Here is a 15,354-nt window from a genome sequence, read left to right as displayed (position 1 = left end):
TTTGTCAAGTTCTAACTTCTTTGTGTTGCTCTTGATTGTAAGGTTGGGCATCACCATAGATCGTAAGGTTTGGAGAGAGAGAGAGAGAGAGAGAGAGAGAGAGAGAGAGAGAGAGAGAGAGAGAGAGAGAGAGAGAGAGAGAGAGAGCGAGCATGAGATGGGTCTTTGCATGCATTTTATATGTGTATCAAAGTAGAGGAGAGGCTTGAGAGTATCTCATAAGGATTTGATATATGGAAACTTATGTGCTTGAAAATTTTGGCTTGCAAAGCATACAAGTTCCATCGAAGATGAGTCAAAATAATTTGCTTCAATTCTTTGAAAGGGGACAAAAGACTCAACATCAGCTGACAAAGCTCATGCATCAGATAAACAGGGCTACAAAGCAATCTATGAATGAGTTTTTGAAAGATATCTTTGGCTCAAATAGTGAGATGGAAGACACTATGGAGATAGAGGATACCCTCGAAGTTGGCATGGAGAGTTTGAATGCCCAAGCTATAGAAGAGACTGAAGGTGTAAGTCAATCAGCTGATGGAGACAAAATGGCGTTTCTACAACTACATACGTGATTACACCAATGAAGGCTAAAAAGGTAACCATAAGGAAGTTTTGTCAAGAATGGGTAAATACACATCCCTTTGTTTTCCAGGTCATTCATAATGAGAAGGAGTGTATGAAATGTGCTTGGTGTACAAAGTATAAAGTGAAGGGACCTTGGGGCAAAGGAAATGGTTGTAAAACAATCATGAAGAGTGCCATCAAAAAACATCATAAGTCCAAGGAGCATGTTTGGGCTGCAGCAAAGCACTATAGTGAAGGTGGAAAATGGATGAAGGCTCTTGCAAAGGAAATCATAAGCAAAAATAGGCACATGGTCATTACCGTCATGAAGCTTGCATACTTCAATGCAAAAGAGGACTTGGCTATCCGTAAGTATGAGGGTTTGTGTGGTTTAGCATATTCTTTGAATGTAGAAGAAATGCCCATTCAACATGACTACTCCTCATACACTAATATGATGACTGCTAAGGATTTCATCTTTTGCATATCAGAGTATTTGGATGATTTGCAAAAGAAAAAATTGTTGCAGAGTCCCTATTATGCATTGATGGTAGATGAGACTACAGATAGGTCTTTAGAGAAGCATCTAATCATATATTTCTCCTTTCTAGCACCAAAAGGTACAAGCTGCTTCTTAGCTAAAATTGCATTTGCAAAGCTGCTCACAGTACCTGATGGGTGTGCTCAGACAAAGTTTGATGTAATCATGAAAATGATTAAAGATGTTGGACTTAACAAGCAGCAATTGGTTGGAATAGCAACAGATGGAGACAACTCAATGCTTGGTTGCCACGATGGATTGGTTGCAAAAATGAAGAGAGAGATGCCACATTTCATGAGTGATCATTGTATCGCTTATAGAGAGGCTCTTGTTGTACTTGATGCAGTTAAATGCTTTCCTTGTTTACCCTATATTGATAAAATTGCTAACAAAGTCTATTCATGGATTTCTGCATCTAGTGTAAGGCACACAGGTTTCCAAAGTTTGTTGAAAGAGATGCACTTGCAAGTCTTGGAAGTTCTAAGTATTCATGAAGTTTGATGGCTAGCATGAGGTAATGTGATGGAGAGGTTGACACAACTCATGTCTGCAATTCTCAACTTTTGGAAAGACAATGCAAAGAGCTGGTATGAGAAACTTTGCGTTTACAAAGTCCTCTTTTGTATGTACATGCTGGTAGATGTGTTGAGGGAACTTAATACATCGAATACTCATTTCCAGAAGGAAAATGTGAATGTTCCTTCAATAAGTGATGAAATAGAGGTAACCATTGCTTCTTTGAAACGAAAATTTATTGAGCAAGAGTTTGGAAAAGGCACTCACTTCTTGAAGGATTTTATGGATGCCACAAAGGACCGTGTTTTTGTGTATGTTACTGATGATCGCAAGGAGATTTCCCATTAGCTATTGTATGCTAAAATTCCATGCAATTATGCAAATGGGTTGTCATTGGATAAGGAAGGGGGTGAAGTTCAAAGCTACATAAATCTTACAAAGAGGTTTGTCTTGAAAGTGATAGAATCTGTAAATGATCGATTTCCAGATGTTAATTTCTTCAATGCTTCTAGACTTTTTAGCCTGCATTACTATCCTCGCAGAACAAAAATTGCGGAGGAGATAAAAGCAAGAGAGAAAAAGTTCTCAGAATGGCTTGAGAAATTGCTTGAGAAGTTTGGAAGTTTTGGTCACATTGACAATTGCAAGGCGGAGTTGCTATCGCTCACAGATACTTTGTATTATGGCTGGGAGGGGATATATATGTGAGATGCATGGCGTGTTTTTTGTTCTAATAAGAATTGGATGTAGATGTATGTGCACCTAACAAAGTTGTGGCAGGTTATGCTAGTTCTTCCTATGTCATCTATCATGTGAAAGAGGTTTCTCAAAGCAAAATCTCAGCAAGTTGCATGCTCGGGAGTTCTTGAATGTGGAAACGCTTGACGCATTAATGCATGTTTTATTGCTTGGACCTAGCATTGAGAATGTAGAATGGAACAAGGTTTATGATATTTGGAATCTTGCAAAACCAAGGAGGACATCGTCCGACTTATGAGTTTGTGAGGAGATGCATCTTTCAATATTTTGATGGAATTTGGCACTCGAATAGATTCCATTACTTAAATGGAGTCCATGTAATTTTGAAGGGACTTTGTTGATACGATCTGTTAGATTTTTGAACAATGCGCTAAGAGTTGCATTGAAAAATCCAAATGCCCATTCAATTTTTTTGTTGTTGATACAACATGCAGTGGTTGGTTGTAGTCTCTCTGGTCAATAACACGTTTTTACTCGTATATTTATTGAAGATGCAAAATGATGTAGTTTTGCCTATTTGTTAGCTGAGCTTGTACATCACGTTGTTTTGTTGGTTTTGCAAAAAGCACGTTCTTACTCTGTATATCTATTGAAGATGCAAAATGAGACTGTTTTAACTATATGATGGCTGAGCTTTTACATCAGACCTGTTTTGTTGATTTTGAATTTTGCATGAATCAGTTTAGATTGGCACATAAGCCAATCCTTGAAAGTTTTCCACAATTAGTGTACAAAATCTTCTATAGGCAGAAATACTTGAGCTTTTACATCACTCTGTTTTGTTGGTTTTGCATTTTGTAGGAATCTGGTTTTGCGTTTTGTAGGAATCTGGTGAGACTAGCATGCAAGCCACTCCTTGAAAGTTTTTCACAAGTGTTAAAAATCTTCTGTAGGTAGAAATAGCTGAGCTTTTACATCACCTTCTTTTGTTGCTTTTGCATTTTGCAGGAATCTGGTGAGATTGGCACAAGTGAACAAAATCTTTTATAGGCAGAAGTAGCTACTGATTGCTAATAAAAAAGAATTTAGCTACCTCATCATGTCCTAAGGAAAGGGCAGGAGTTACGTGCTCATGACAATTCTGTGACCACGTGCTCTCTGTTGGTGTATCCAATTTCTACAAAGGACTTGTATGTATGTAGACTCTAAAGCTCAAAATGTTTGTCCAAACAATCGTCTAGATGTTGTAATCATTTCAATACGCAGCCAATGGTCTGTTTTGAAGGTGGCATCCAAGAAAGACAAGCTTATCTCAAATGTAACCCTTCATTTAGGAGGTATTTTTATTGCTTTCCCTGTTTCGCTCTTTGTCCTTGGGGCTAAGACATCAATGCTCTCTTGCTGGGTTTTAAAGGGAATCCCCTCATATCAATATCTGAATCTTGTTCGTCTTTTGCTTTGCTGCTTTTTTTGTGATTTGTCCATTGATGCTGAGAAAGAACCTCTTGGTTGTTGTTGTCCAGATCTAAGGGCAATGCGGTGCCAACGTTTGTCGAAAGTTGAGGGTGAGGATATGCTGCTCTTGCAAGTTTTCATGTGCCTTGGGAAAAGACATTCACACTCTCTTGCTATTTGTGGAGGGGATCCTCTCAGATTAGGGCCTATACTTGCTCTTTTTTTTTGCTGGTTCTTTTGAAATTTCCTATGATTGATGTCGGGGATGCCCATTTGATTGTTGATTTTGCAGTGTAAGGGACATATGGTGTGTAGCACCGAATGCTCTCTCGAGTCTCAGTGCTTACTGGTTATTGAGGGATGCCAAGAATGGGGACTACCATGCAGTAGCCGCAGCATGTGTGGTGGCCGGTATGCTCTTGGGGAGAGACCAAGTGTCGAGCTCCAGTGCAAAGCGAAGCAGACACTAAGAATTGAAAAGTTTGAGGGTCGCTTTAGAGAGTACAATGTCATCTTGGGCACGTTCTCCCTCTCCATTGCATTGTAGCAGGGGATTTGTGCTTGGATGTGCTTGCATGATGTATTCGGCATATTTCAAGCTGCTAAATGTATAGTTATTCAAACTCTGGATTTTTGCAGGTGTCGTGATTCTAGTTGTGAAGTATCATGAAATGAAAGTCTCTTTTGGGGTTCTTTCTTTTGTACCTAATTGTGTAGTAGTGAATGATATTTGGTTGTTGACTGTTTGGAAAGCCCGTAGTCTACAGATTCTGTATTTGCAATAAGGAGTGGCTTTTGGTCTTTTGGAGAGGGATTTCCTCATCCAAGTTATGGCATCTCAACAGTTTTTGGTCAGGGTTGGCTGAGCCATGGAGCTTCCTTGCTGGATGATATCAAGGCTAAGACTTGGCCTTCTAAGTTGTTTCAAGTCGACCTTTAGTCGTCGGGGCTTGAATTTGAGAGTTAACTTCCTGCAACATTCCACGATGATAAAAGGGACACTTCATATTTTTGTGTCAAGCCTAGCAAGTTTCTCATGTGTTTTTGCTTATGCAAATCATTGAAGGGTATGCCTTGTGGTTTTATCACTTGTTGTATTTGTAGCATGTGAATTAAGGAACACGCTTTTCTTCATTTTATAAGCGATTGCCATATGCTTTATGCAATGGAAGCCAAATCTGAAATGAATTTTTGTTTGTTACAGATTATCAACAAAAGGTGGAGTAAGATGTCGTTAGAGAAACCAGAGATCTTTGCTTCCAGAGATGAAACATTTGAAGGAAAATTGTTGGCTTAAAGCAACATAGATGTAGGAGTAAATTGGAGCACTTACCAAGTCTTACAAGTTACAAGTTCCCTTAGTTCGCTTGCGTGGTACATTTTATTAGTGATTTTTTCCATATGTATTCATCCCATCTATGGTCTATGCAAGTAGTTTTTGTGTTGCATTCTTGTTGACATTGATTTTCTATGTGATTTCATGACAATATCTCAAGCTTGGGTATGCATGAGACTGCGGTCTGCAACACTTGAAGGGTTTCACTTACATGTTACAAACTACTCTTGTTATCTCCACGTTAGATACTTCAAAATACTATGAATTTTGATGTGAGCTTCTTCTCGTTTCAAATGTGGCGACGAAATTATGCACGTATAATGGTTTCACTTGTTATATTGTAATTTGTAGCAACATAGTAACGTACTTTACATGATGAAGCTTAGCTCTACGATGTTAAGCGCCATTTGAACTACACAACTTAAGAACCTATTGACGCTCATATTCTACATGTTGAGAGTCGTTTGAAGCTCAAAAAATATAAACAAAGAGTCACGATATTTAATCAAAATCTAAGGAAGGGAGTCAAATTTAAAGCCTAGAGCGCCGGGGATATAAAACATTGAATATGATTATACTTTGATGAACATGTGAGAGACCAACATTGATAGAACAATAAATGCAGCTACATGAGATGTCCATGTAAAGGAAAAAAAATGGTCCATGCCACAAAGGATGTGAATTTTTAAGTTGTCTAAAGTCAATGAGGGATATTAAAACTAACAATGGATATTGGAACATATAGTGGCTCCACTTCAAATTTATTAAGGCGAGCTCTTCCGTGCCCTTTCCAAATTAAAGGTCACTTTGCAAACTAAATGCTGCCTCCCCCCCGGCTCCATACCGTGCCCATTCGTGGCCCTTTCTCCTAGCTTGCACCATGTCAACGAAACCCTACGACAACTTGGTTAGCGGTGACCTCCTCTCTCTCTCTCTCTCTCTCTCTCTCTCTCTCTCTCTCTCTCTCTCTCTCTCTCTCTCTCTCTCTCTCTCACACACACACACACACACACACACACACACACACACACACACACACACACACACACACACACACACACACACACACACACACACACACACACACACACACACACGCACGCACACTAGGTTGTTGTATCGGACCAGGCTAGCTATTTCTAATTACACTATCTTTACCTATTGGTACTACTACACTAACTATGTATGTTGGTAACACTTTACCCAACACTCTTCTGACAGTTTGAGTAAGCCTTTGCTGCTCGATTACAAGCAGCATACTCTTAGCATAAGGACCTCCTCCTTGAGTATGAAATCAATCAATTGATACTTAATTCCTCGTTGCTGACCTACTAGGCTATCTTGATTAGCATGGCTGAATGAATTTCACACAAAAAACTAACTAGGTGGTGCAACCCCTTGTGGATCTAACCGTACCTACACTGCTTTCTTGGTTTGCTTGGGTAGTCTAAACCATTATTTTTGGAACATGGTCTCACTGGTTACCTTATGGGTATCACCCCCTAACTTAGCTCTTACCAAGTTCACTTAGTTTCCCTTTTTTTGGCCTCTTACCTTGGCGTGTGGGGAGGCTTCATATTTGATCGATTCACCTAATAAAGCACTTTGTCGCGGCGTTCATAGCGCCTCACGATCTCGCTCTATAAACTGCGCTTGATGATAGGGTTGCTTGGCATGGATTCTTTGCCTGCCTCACTTGGAATGGTGTGTAGCTGTTAAACCTCCTACTCGCATATTGAGACAAATCGATGCTTGGCTGCTGCGGCACCTCCACAATTGAGTACTTTTGGAGATCTTCCCTGCCTCCTCTACCATATAAGGTGAGGGGCTCTTCCCTTCACTTAGACTTGGTCTTGGTGTAGACTTTCTTGGTGTAGAGAAGAATATGCAAGAAAGGTTGATGCTTGGCTCTGCAAAAACACATTTTTGTTGCTACCGTGTTGATTGTTAGATGGCTTCTACTTCAAAGGTTTTCTATTCACCATCTTTAGTGTGTATTGTGCATTTTTACCACATTGGATTTTTACCACTAATCTAGGTTTGACAAGACCTTGATATTTTGATATAAGAGGATAAGGGGTAACTCACTCAAATGGTAAATTTTCAAGTTCTGGTTATAATACATACATGTCACAAATGATACCATAATTATTTTCTGGCTTATTACTTCTACTGAGGTGGGTTAGATGCTAAACACTGGTTTACATTTTGGAATGTCATGAGTTGATTCATATTCCTTCAAAGAATTACTTGGGGTTTTCTTGAGAAATGACTTTGGCTTACAAGGTTTGTTGTACAAAACCACATGAAGTGATTTACTACTGAAAGATGAGTTTGGAAATTACAGGTTCTAAATTTGGTGAAATACATACAAATAAAACCATGATGGATATCTGGCTTAATCTCTATATTGCGGTGGAGTTGATTGTTAAGCTTTGTTTTACCTACAACCTGTTGTTGATTACTCGTTGTCTTTTTTGAGTCTTGGGTATCTGGTTTTTTACTACAACCAGATCTTGGGGGTACTGCCATAAATTATACGTACATACTTATTCTAAATTTGATGCTCTACTGAAAATTGGCATAAAATCTGGCCCTATTTTGTGTAGAGAGGCTTTTTTAAGGGTTTACTAATCAAAGCTTGTACGTGGTTAAACTGACGCTTGGACACAATATAGGAAGCTTTTTGAAATGCTGCTGACTTGAAAATAAACTGGTTTTTTTGGGGCTTTAGTCCTGCTCACTTTACGTAAGAAATTACTCTATACAATCTCTGAAGTAGTGGCTTATCCTGGAAACTTATGAAACATTGATGTTTTTGCATTAACTCGATAATTATGGTGAGTATGGTATTGAAAACCTGTGGCATTGCTGGTTATGTTGCCGAAATCTGAGTTTGGAAGATTGCAGGTGTGTATCTGGTTACGATACATACTTTTGGTTGATAAATACCATGACTATCTATTGGTATTTGGATTAATCTCTCTACTGAGATGGAGGTGCTTGGCTGCTTTGATTCACCTACAGCCTGCTTAGTGATTACTAGCTGGCTTTTTGGGTCTTGGATTTCTGGCTTAGTCCTGATCCTTCTTCTACTACAGCTACCACAATTATGACCTAGTCTCTGGGTTAGATCTTACTCTCATGAACTAGCTAAATTTGGGTATGGTTGGAGTTGGCTGGATCTAGCTTTGGTCCGGACTAGTACATCCTTGGATCTGGCTTATACTGCTCTAGGTTGTTTTTAGCAAGATCTTTTTCTCTTTACTGACCTTGCTGGACTTTCTCATGCTGACCTTGATATGCAGCTTGCTGCTATTTACTAGGAGTATGGTTTGGTTTTTTTCTGGTTTGGCTTTATACATAATCTGGTTTTTATTCTTCAAAGAGAATTGGGTTAAATTCTTATCTGGCCTTATTACTGATCTGGTGAATACTGATCTTACCTTTTTTTGCTCTACTATTTGTGTATGGTACGGTATGGGGGAGGCTACTTGCATTAACAAAACACTGACCTCCAGCTTGATACTTAGATTGTTGGCTTAAATCTGGTCCTTTTTTTCACTACTTTTCTGGCCAACTATGGCTTAAATGTGGATAATTATACTTCGGGCCTTCTCACTAAAGCTTGAGTAAAAATCTATCTAAAATCTTTTGTTGTTATACCTTATTGATGGATCATTGTGGCACTAATTAAAGGATGACTTGAAAGCTTTTTTTTTTTGGAAATGAGCTCCATTTCTTATGACTCTGGCTGATACTTCCTGGGAATATTAATCGAGCTGATATTTTGATACCAAAGAAAATCTCTTTATGGTACTTAAATGGGTGCTGATAGGTAAGTAGGCCTATTGCAAAATTAAAAGATAACTCGTTTAACTAAGGTTCTTGCTGGCTGACCTAAACCTGGGTTCTTTTTTCATACAATGTTTAAACAAAAGAATTACATAGGATAATATGGAGTAGTCGACTTCCTCTTGCAGTAAAAGGTTATTATAAAAAAGAACTTTTATAACATATGAAGCAATTATGGTAGGATTACTTTGTATAGGACAATAGCTAGTCTAATAATTTTTAAGTTTGACATGGATAACAACTGATAGGTTGTTTGAAGCCTGCCATGCGTAGCCAATTCTAACGTATCTATTGTCTTGACTATATGGATGCAGGTGAGAATTCTATCTTGGCTTAAAAAGGTTTAGCTTGCTGCAGTTCAACTTTGAAAACACTTGATGATCAAACTGGGATAGTTTTGATACCTTTGTACAAACTCATTTGGAATGACACTTCGTTCTTATTATGCTGTACAATTATGAATCAAATACTGAGTTGTTCTGTACCTATCTTTGCCTAGACATCTTTAGCCAACCGTCTTTTTAAACTTCTTGCTCATCGGTGTGTATTTATTATAATTAAAACAGCTATGCATACCCCTAAACACGAGTCCCTCCCAGGCGACTGGGTGGACCAGGACGCTGGCTTTGGATACTTCTTGTCTTAGGCTTTGAGTGACCCACTGTCTGTAATTCCTTGATTGGTTGATAGGTGTTAGGTGGTCTCTCCTTGAGTATAGACTGGATTCCTACTCACAACTATTGTAGTCTTTTGGCTCAGTCGGTTTTAAGTAGTAGGTTAATCCAATTCTACTCACCCATGCGTAAGAAAATTGTATTTTGATGATTACAAGAACATGCTACCTATTACACATATGAAGACTTTTCTAGGATCTGGAGGAAAAATCTTGGCATTTATCATCTAAAGACTACTAAAAAACAACCATACTTTTTTCAAAACTAGCTGACAAAGCCTTAAAACTCCTACAAAAGTAATGTCTTCCTTGAAGACGCTATCTGATATTGTATTATTGCAAACATTTCTTCCCTCTTCAAGGACACTCCAACTTGGCACTTCTCGGCTAAAGACTTTGTTAAACTAATCTCTTTGATGAGGTAGTAGGCCCATACACAATGGGCCTACTGCCAAAACCCATTGTGTATGGCGCCTGGGATAGGGCGGGTACACACACACACACACACACACACTAGGTTGTTGCATCGGACCAGGCTAGCTATTTCTAGTTACACTATCTTTACCTATTGGTACTACTACCCTAACTATGTATGTTGATAACACTTTACCCAACACTCTTCTAGCGGTTTGACTAAGCCTTTGTTGCTCGATTACAAGCAGCGTACTCTTAGCATAAGGATCTCCTCCTTGAGTATGAAATCAATTAATTGATACTTAACTCCTCGTTGTTGACCTACTAGGCTATCTTGATTAGCATGGCTAAATGAATTTCACAAAACTGCTTTCTTGGTTTGCTTGGGTTAGTATAAACCATTATTTTTGGAACATGGGCTCAGTGGTTACCTTATGGGTATCACCCCCAAACTTAGCTCTTACCAAGTTCACTTAGTTTCCCTTTTTTGGCCTCTTACCTTGGCGAGTGTGGAGGCTTTAGATTTGATCGATTCACCTAATAAAGCACTCTGTCGTGGCGCTCATAGCGCGTCACAATCTCGCAGTGTTAACTGCGCTTGATGATAGGGTTTCTTGGCACGGATTCTTTGCCTGCCTCACTTGGAATGATGCGTAGCTGTTAAACCCCCTACATGCAGATTGAGAAAAATCGATGCTTGGCTGCTATGACACCTCCACAGTTGAGTACTTTTGGAGATCTTCCCTGCCTCCTCTACCATATAAGGTGATGGTCTTTTCCCTTCACTTAGACTTGGTCTTGGTGTAGACTTTCTTGGTGTCGATAAGAATATGCAAGAAAGGTTGATGCTTGGCTCTGCAGTAACACATTTCCGCTGCTACTATAGTGATTGTTAGATGGCTTCTACTTCAAAGGTTTTCTATTCACCATCTTTAGTGTGTACTGTGCATTTTTACCACATTGGATTTTTACCACTACTCTAGGTTTGACAGGACCTTTTACTGTTAATTTATAAAAGATGGTTGATTTTGAACGGTTGATATTTTGATATAAGAGGATAAGGGGTAACTCACTCAAATGGTACATTTGCAAGTTTTGGTTATAATTCATACATGTCACAAATGATACCATAATTATTTTCTGGCTTATCACTTCTACTGAGGTGGGTTAGATGCTGAACACTGGTTTATATTTTGGAATGTCATGAGTTGATTCATACTCCTTCAGAGAATTACTTGAGGTTTTCTTGAGAAATGACTTTGGCTTACAAGGTTTGTTCACATGAAGTGATTTTACTGCTAAAAGCTGAGTTTGGAAATTACAGGTTCTAAATTTGGTAATAATACATACAAATAAAACCATCATGGATATCTGGCTTAATCTCTATATGAGGTGGAGTTGATTGTTAAGCTTTGTTTTAGCTACAACCTGTTGTCGATTACTCGTTGTCTTTTTTGAGTCTTGGGTATCTGGTGTCTTACTACAGCCAGATCTTGGGGGTACTACCATCAATTATATGTACATACTTATTCTAAATTTGACGCTCTACGGCATAAAATTTGGCCCTATTTTGTGTTAAGAGGCTTTTTTAAGGAATGTTGTTTACTAATCTAAGCTTGTACAGCGGTTAAACTGACGCTTGGACACAATATAGGAAGCTTTTTGAAATGTTGCTGACTTAAAAATGAAATGATTTTTTTGGGGCTTCGGTCCTGCTCACTTTACTTAAGAAATTACTCTATGCAATCTCTGAAGTAGTGGCTTATCCTGGAAACTTATGAAACATTGATGTTTTTGCATTAACTCAATACTTATGGGTGGTGAGTATGGTGTTCAAAACCTGTGGCATTGCTGGTTATGTTGCCGAAATCTGAGTTGGAAGATTGCAGGTGTCTATCTGGTTATGATACATACTTTTGGCTTATAAATATCATGACTATCCATTGGTATTTGGCTTAATCTCTCTACTGAGATGGGGGTGCTTGGCTGCGTTGATTTACCTACAGCCTGCTTACTGATTACTAGCTGGCTTTTTGGGTCTTGGATTTCTGGCTTAGTCCTGATCCTTCTTGTACTATAGCTACCAAAATTATGACCTAGTCTTTGGGCTAGATCTTACTCTCATGAACTAGTTGTATTTGGGTATGGTTGGAGTTGACTGGTTCTGGCTTTGGTTCCAACTAGTACATCCTTGGCTCTGGCTTATACTGCTTTGGGATGTTTTTAGCAAGATCTTTTTCTCTTTATTGACCTTGCTAGACTTTGTCATGCTAGCCTTGACATGCAAAAAATCTGACATGCAGCTTGCTGCTATTTACTACGAGTATGGTTTGGCTTTATACATAATCTGGTTTTTATTCTTAAAATAGAATTGGCTTAAATTTTGATCTGGCCTTATTACTGATCTGGTGAATACTGATCTGGCCTTTTTTTGCTCTACTACCTGTGTATGGTATGGTATGGGGGAGGCTACTTGCATTAACAAAACACTGACCTTCAGCTTGATACTTAGATTATTGGCTTAAATCTGGTCCTTTTTTTCAATACATCTGGTTGGAATTTTTCTAGCCAACTATGGCTTAAATGTGGATAATTATACTTCGGGCCTGCTCACTAAAGCTTGAGTAAAAATTTATCTAAAAACTTTTGTTGCTATACCTTATTGATGGATCATTGTGGCACTGATTAAAGGATGACTTGAAAGCTTTTTTTTTGTGGAAATGAGCTCCATTTTTTATGACTCTGGATGATACTTCCTGGGCAGATTAATCCAGTTGATATTTTGATACCAAAGAAAATCTCTTTATGGTACTTAAATGGGTGTTGATAGGTAAGCAAGCCTATTGCAAAATTAAAAGATTACTCGTTTAACTAAGGTTCTTGCTTGCTGACCTAAACCTGGGCTTTTTTTCCATACAATGTTTAAACTAAAGAATTACATAGGATGATATGGAGTAGTTGACTTCCTCTCGCAGTAAAAGGTTATTATAAAGAAGAACTTTTATAACATATGAAGCAATTCTAGTAGGATTACTTTGTATAGGACAATAGCTACTCTAATAATTTTTAAGTTTGACATGGATAACAACTGATAGGTTCTTTGAAGCCTGCCATACGTAGCCAAGTCTAACATATCTGTTGTCTTGACTACATGGATGCAGGTGAGAATTCTATCTTGGCTTAAAAAGGTTTAGCTTGCTGCAGTTCGACTTTGAAAACACTTCATGATCCAATTAGGATAGTTCTGATATGTTTGTACAAACTCATTTGGAATGATACTTCATTCTTATTATGCTGTATAGTTATGAATCAAAGACTGAGTCGTTTATGTACTTATCTTTGCCTAGACATCTTTAGCCAGTCGTCTTTTTGAACTTCTTGTTCATTGGTGTGTATTTATTATAATTAAAACAGTTACACACACACACACACAGGCCGCTCTCTCATCTGCCCCCCCCCCCCCCCCAAAAAAAAAGGGTTGTGTCTGTGCCATTCAAATCCTTTCACCACCCTGTTGGTCTTTTGCCTTAAGGTAGGCCATCACGAGAGAGAGAGAGAGAGAGAGAGAGAGAGAGAGAGAGAGAGAGAGAGAGAGAGAGAGAGAGAGAGAGAGAGAGTCTATCCCGTGCGCATCCATCAACAACCCCTGTTGGCCTCAGACCTCACGGAAGGTCTTGACGATGCAAAAGCGTGCGCGCGCGCACACACACACACACACACACACACACACACACACACACACACACACAGAGAGAGAGAGAGAGAGAGAGAGAGAGGAGAAGAAGAAGAAGAGTATTTTAACGTCATAGGAGTGAGTAGAAATTTATGTACAAGTTCCCAATTGCACTCCGATATGAGACACTAGAAAGAGTTACTTAAGAATAAACTAGGCAAAATTTGGATTCGATTGTGTTAATTTGCGTCTTGGTCTTTAGGTACCAATGCTCTAAACATTTTCTTTACTGGATGAGGCCCAAAACAATGAACAATCAATGCCCAAAACAAAGCTTAAGCATTAAGAAGTAGATAAATGTTTAGATTGAGTAGGAATTAGAGTGGGTTCTCCCTTAACATGCGCAGGCATGTGTGCATGAGGACACACATAGGTGCTTCAGTAATCTTGTAAAGAACCATCCATTCCACTCCGAACATTGTTTAGAATGCATCCTAATTAAAGAAAAAAGCATAAGTATGAGAAAGAATATGACTAAGCTTATGAGTATCAATGAATTATGTAAAAACACAAATGTTTGCATGCATGTTTGCAAAGAGTAAAGAATGTGATAAGGGCCTTTGTTTTTTTTGCTTTTCATCGTGCTATTGGTGCAAGGATTTCAAGTGTAGGTGGAATATTGTCTTCATTAGCACTTGAGCTAACCAAAGTGGCCTATTTTTGTAGCCATAGGCTAAAGTTCATAAAAAACAGCTCTTTGATTGGTGGATTGGTAGTTTTACTCATGTCAAACTAGGGATCCATAGATAGAGACTCGTTTAAGTGTCAAAATTAGGTTCTAATTCCAAATTTGGACTGAGAGTGCTAGGGTCTTTCCTCATCTTTCGCATCGGATAGCAAATGCCATCACAAGACTTGTCAAGGTATCCATTCCTACATAGATTAATAGATTCACCTATGGATCAACAATTTGATCTTACAAATTGATGATCCCTAGAACTTTCAATTGATAGATTTGGTCATTTGAAGGGCAAACCAAACTCAAAACAAGTTAGAAAAGCATTGGGACATACCATAAGGCCCTTTAAAGATTCAACCGGAGGGCCCTTCGATACTATGTAGTCACCACTTCTAGTGGGGTTTATAAGGTGCCCGCTATGGGCCCTCCAATCCATGAAGGTCCCCCCAATTTTGAGGGCCTATGGGGGAGCCATCTAAGGCATCGACAATTACAAGCTAGGTTGGAATCTGCCTTTGACCAAGTTATAGCACATCAAAGTTTGACTCTAAAGATAGCTGCAAATGGGAAGTCAACAATTTCAATGCCTTCTCTACTTAAAATGTGTCCCTGAAGGAAGAACATGGACCTTTTGCAAATCTCCTTGACAATTCTCAAAGTTGCACTATGTTCTCACAACTCAGAACTTGGATTCTCCTGACACTCCGGATACTATGTCCAAATGCTTAATATTATAGGGCCAACTTCTTCCACCGCAAACAATGGCCACCACGAGAGATAAGGGAGACCACTTCTTGAGCTTGGAGGGTACCATATATTTTAAGAGAGTCTTCCACAATTATATAGACACTTGGGGAGTAATCACCACGAGGACAAAATTGAAGCACTG

General features: G+C 38.8%; 1 pseudogene; it reads left to right on the top strand.

The window, feature by feature from the left end:
• The first annotated feature begins 233 nt into the window (after positions 1–233).
• On the top strand, positions 234–2,618 carry LOC147422907 (uncharacterized; annotated as a pseudogene).
• Positions 2,619–15,354: the final 12,736 nt, after the last annotated feature.

Source organism: Adiantum capillus-veneris, chromosome 26 (genome assembly GCF_014529385.1).
Source record: "Adiantum capillus-veneris isolate H3 chromosome 26, ASM1452938v2, whole genome shotgun sequence".
Classification (NCBI taxonomy): Eukaryota; Viridiplantae; Streptophyta; class Polypodiopsida; order Polypodiales; family Pteridaceae; genus Adiantum; species Adiantum capillus-veneris.
This window is presented reverse-complemented; position numbering and strand designations above follow the sequence as displayed.